This window comes from Cebus imitator, unplaced genomic scaffold (genome assembly GCF_001604975.1).
Source record: "Cebus imitator isolate Cc_AM_T3 unplaced genomic scaffold, Cebus_imitator-1.0 Scaffold78, whole genome shotgun sequence".
Taxonomy (NCBI): domain Eukaryota; kingdom Metazoa; phylum Chordata; class Mammalia; order Primates; family Cebidae; genus Cebus; species Cebus imitator.
The window spans coordinates 3,314,767-3,319,650 of NW_016107393.1; the positions used below are offsets into that span (position 1 = coordinate 3,314,767).

The following is a 4,884-nucleotide window of genomic DNA, read 5'->3' on the forward strand; positions in this document are numbered from 1 at the left end:
TTGGGCAGCTCCACTCCTGTGGCTTTGCAGGGTACAGCCTCCTTCCTGCCTGCTTTCACAGGCTGGCACTCAGTGTCTGTGTTTTTCCAGGGGCATGGTACAATCTGCCAGTGGATCTACCATTTTGGGGTCTGGAGGACAATGACCCTCTTCTCACAGCTCCACTTGGCAGTGCCCTAGTAGGGACTCTGTATGGGGGCTCCAATTCCACATTTCCCTTCTGCACTGCCCTAGCAAAAGTTCTCCATGAGTGCTGTCCTTCCCATGTAGCAAACATTTGCCTGACGATCCTGGCATTTCCATACATCTTCTGAAATCTAGATAGAGGTTCTCAAATCTCAATTATTGACTTCTGTGCACCCACAGGCTCCACACCACATGGAAGCTGCCAAGGCTTGGGTCTTCCACCCTCTAAAGCCACAGCCCGAGCTCTACATTGTCCCCTTTTGGCCAAAGCTGGAGTGGCTGGGACACAAGACACCAGGTCCCTAGGCTGCACACAATACAGGGACCCTGGGCCCAGCCCACACAACCACTTTTTCCTTCTGGGCCTCTGGGCCTCTGATAGGAGGGGCTACTGGGAAGCTCTCTGACATGGCCTGGAGACATTTTTCCCAAGGTCTTGGGGATTAACATAAGGCTCCTTGCTATTTATGCAAATTTTAAATTTCTACAGCTGGTTTGAATTTCTCCTCAAAAAATGGGTTTTTCTTTTCTACTGCATTGTTAGGCTGCATATTTCCTAAACTTTTATGCTCCATTTCCCTTTTGAAACAGAATGCTTTTAGCAGCACCCAAGTCACATTTTGAATGCTTTGCTGCTTAGAAATTTCTTCTGCCAGATAACCTAAATCATCTCTCTCAAAGTTCAAAGTTCCACAAATCTCTAGGGCAGGGGCAAAATGCTGCTAGTCTCTTTGCCAAAATATAACAAGAGTCACTTTTGCTCCAGTTCCTAATAAGTTCCTTATCTCCATTTAAGACCACCTCAGCCTGGACCTTATTGTCCATATCATTATCAGGCTTTTGGTCAAAGCCATTCAACAAGTCTCTAGGGAGTTTCAACTTTCCCACATTTTCCTGTCTTTTCTGAGCCCTCCAAACTGTTCCAACTCCTGCCTGTTACCCAGTTCCAAAGTCACTTCCACATTTTCAGGTATCTTTTCAGCAATGCCCCCCTCTACTGATACCAATTTACTGTATTAGTTTGTTTTCTCACTGCTGATACAGACATAACCAAAATTGAGAATAAAAAGAAGTTTAATTGGACTTACAGTTCCATATGGCTGGGGAGGCCTCAGAATCATGGCAGGTGGCGAAAGGCACTTCTTACATGGTGGCAGCAAAAGAAAAATAAGGAAGAGGCAAAAGTGGAAACCACTGATAATCCCATCAGATCTTGGTGAGACAGATTCACTATCACGAGCATAGCATGGGAAAGACTGACTGCCATGATCCAATTATCCCTTCCTGGGTCCCTCCCATATCATGTGGGAATTCTGGGAGATACAATTCAAGTGGGATTTGGGTAGAGACACAGCCAAACTGTAGCATTCACTTTGACGATTTCAAATTTATATGGGGTCTTCTGTTCTCCCTTGAAGTTTAGAGAAACTTTATTTTAAATCAGAGTTATATAATCGAATTCTGCCTCATCACACTCTTCTCTAAGTATCTCTGACTTTTGTACTGTAGCTTTTGAAACTCAAAAGCCAAGACTTGACATCTTTGTTCTCTAGTTCTACAAGGACAACTCCCACTGAGCACAATGTGGCCCTCTGTCTAATGACTTCAAAGCAGAAAGGGAGTATGGGATAATAGAAAATGATGGGTAGATGAAAGGGGAAAGAGAAATTTATCAGTTAATATCCACCACATAAACTTGTTTTTACCCTTTTCAAATTAAAATATTTGAGACCAGCAGAAAAGCAAGAACAGAGATCACAGCATTCCCTACACTACTGCTATTTTTTTTTAAAGGTGACATTATTGCGCCCTTATCAGTAGAGCATATACTTGGATTAGTTTTTTTATTGTGTCTATATAGTGTGTTAACCATTCACCAGAATCTCCTCCACCCTACACTTCTGATCAGTAATACACACCAGATGAACAGTAACTAAGAGATAGGGGCATCACCTACAACGGCACAGCCAACAGAACTAATTGATTATACATAGGATTCTCCTAAAAACCCAGATTATAAGCCACAAGTCTCTTAGAGTTAAGAACACTATAAAAATTAACAGCAGTCTTACTACAGTGCAGAGATGCATGCCAATTTTTCTTGGGCTTTCTTCTTTATGTTGTATTTGTGGCATAGGCTAAAACCACAGGGTTAGTAGGGATCAAGAGATCAAACAGGAGATACCCTATATGCTCAAATAGAAGAGAAGTCTTTCCTTCAAAGGCTTACAGGAGATTCCACAACCCTCCATAGTACATTTTTTCAACATTTCTCTGACAGAAAATGTATTCATTAAAAAGAAGTCATGCAGCTGCTGAACAAGTTCTGACTGTTATTTTCTAAACCATGGTGATAGAAACAGTAATCACTGTGGCTTTCGGGGGAAACCTTAACACATCCGAAGGTCATTCCTGAAGCTTTCAAAGAGGCTAGTATATAAAACAAAACAAAACTGACAATGACAAAAACGATGAAACGGGCATTTCAAACATTTTAACATTTGCGAAGCTAATATTGAGGTTTTAGGTTATAAAACAGACTACTTAGGAGAAAAGACCTGGAGAAGGATAAATCTCTCCCATGATTAAATACATTTATTAAGTGTATAACAGTATGCAGTGTTACATTAGTTGCTGTGCAAAAAGTTCAGGTATTATTTTTTGTATCAGACAGCTTTTTTTGTATAGCAAACTATTAATGAATACTCCAAAACTAGTGGCTTAAAAGAGCAAGCACTTATTAGTTCTTGAAGTTCTGAGAGTTGGCTGGGTGTCCTTCTGGTCACTGCCAAACAGCTCAAGGCTCACTCACATTTCTGGCACTTAGCAGGCTGACTGGTCTGAGGTGGATTTACTATGTGTGGCAGTTGGCCCAAGGTTAGCTGGAGAAATGGCCATGATTTCTCATTATTCAGCAAGCTAGCTGGGGCTCATTATCTTGGTGATGAAAGGATTTCCAGCATCAGGAGAGGCCAGTCCCCTATGCACAAGAACTATTGCAGCTTCTGCATGCATCCCACTTGCTAATGTTTCATTGGTCAAAGTAAGTCATGCTGGATTTAAACCTCTCACAGAGGTATAAACAAAATATTCCTGGGGCAAAAAGGTTGAAATCCTAACTATGGTTCAGATAAAAACTCAGATTGGGTATCGGGTATCTATTTTGGTCCCAAGGGGGAAGGAGTATAAAAGGAGTATATCTCTTGACTATAAAAGGCATGTGTAGAGAGATTAGAGAAATTTGTGGCCATGTTATAATCGCCACTTCATGCATCTTTGTCTACAGTTAAGATGAGGCAATCAGCTGTATGTGAGTTGAAAAGAAGGTCAAAAGCAAAGGTTACTCTAGGAGACTTTTACATAGCTTCTTTTGCTGTTGCTACTGAACAGAAGGTATACAAATCCTGAGGATTTACAATTAGATGTAAAATGAATACACTTGTGTAACTAACTAACAATTTTATGTCTGGAAAGAGAATATTACCAACATCCAGTAGTTTTTCCCCAACATGTATCCCTTCTTCAACAATACTCAACTCTCCTTCTCAAAGGTAACCGCTATTCTGACTCAATAAGTTTTGCCTGTTTTACAACTTTGTATAGATGGGATCATATAATGTGCATTTCTTTGTCTGGCTTTTGTATTCAGCATTTATGCTTGTTAAATGCATCCATGTTGTTCAATGTCACTGTGGTTTTATCATTTTCATCACTGTATAGTATTCCATTGCATGAATATAACACAAATTTCAATGTTTGGGTTATTTCAAATTTTGGCTGTTGTGTATGTCTTTTGTTGTACCTGTGCGCACATTTTTATTGGATACCTAAGAGTAAAATTGCTGAATCAGGTCAGGTGCGGTGGCTCACACCTGTAATCCCAGAACTTTTGGAGGCTGATATAGGTGAATCACGAGGTCAGGAGTTTGAGGCCAGCCTGGCCAACATGGTGAAACCCTGTCTCTACAAAAAATACAAAAATTAGCCAGGCATGATGGCAGATGCCTGTAATCCCAGCTACTCAGGAGGCTGAGGCAGAAGAGTCATTTGAACACAGGAGGCGGAGGGTGCAGTGAGCCAAGATCACGCTACTGCACTCCAGCCTGGGTAACGGAGCAATATTCTGTCTAAAAATTAAAAAAAAAAAAAAATTGCTGACTCATAGGAAACATGTATGTTCAAATTTAGCTAACACTATGCAACAATTTTCTTCTTATTATTTTATTCTAAAAAACATCAGGCTATAAACCATTCTTAGTGTTCACTGGTTTGTGAACACTGAGCATAGAAATAGCCACTTTCTCTTTGCCCAGATATTACAGACACAGCAGAGCAACTGCATCCATGGTGCTGGCAAGCCCAGGATGGCATCTGCGGGACAGTGCAACAATTTTCTTTAACACACTTTCATGCATACATTTTACCTTCATTTTGGTGTCCTAGGTTTTATTTAAGCTAATGTATTTTTGCCTTCCTTTTTCTCCTGCTTTACCATAAAATGCTTATATTTGGATTTCAATTCAATTAAGAGTTCACCCTGCATTTAAAATTTCATAAAACCTCAAGAATCCAAAGTGTATCAAATCATTCTGCTGAGGATTCAAGCAAAATAACTGTTCCCCCATTCATTTATCAAATGCTTATTGAACACTTACAAGCAATTTTTTTAATTGGACCTAGGGATATAAAGAAATGTAA

The 4,884-nt window shown here is 40.2% G+C and overlaps 1 non-coding gene across 1 annotated transcript; it reads right to left on the minus strand.

The window, feature by feature from the left end:
* Positions 1-4,417: 4,417 nt before the first annotated feature.
* Positions 4,418-4,555, minus strand: LOC119471913. The gene has a single exon (XR_005201014.1). It is a non-coding gene; the product is annotated as a small nucleolar RNA SNORA43 (small nucleolar RNA).
* Positions 4,556-4,884: the final 329 nt, after the last annotated feature.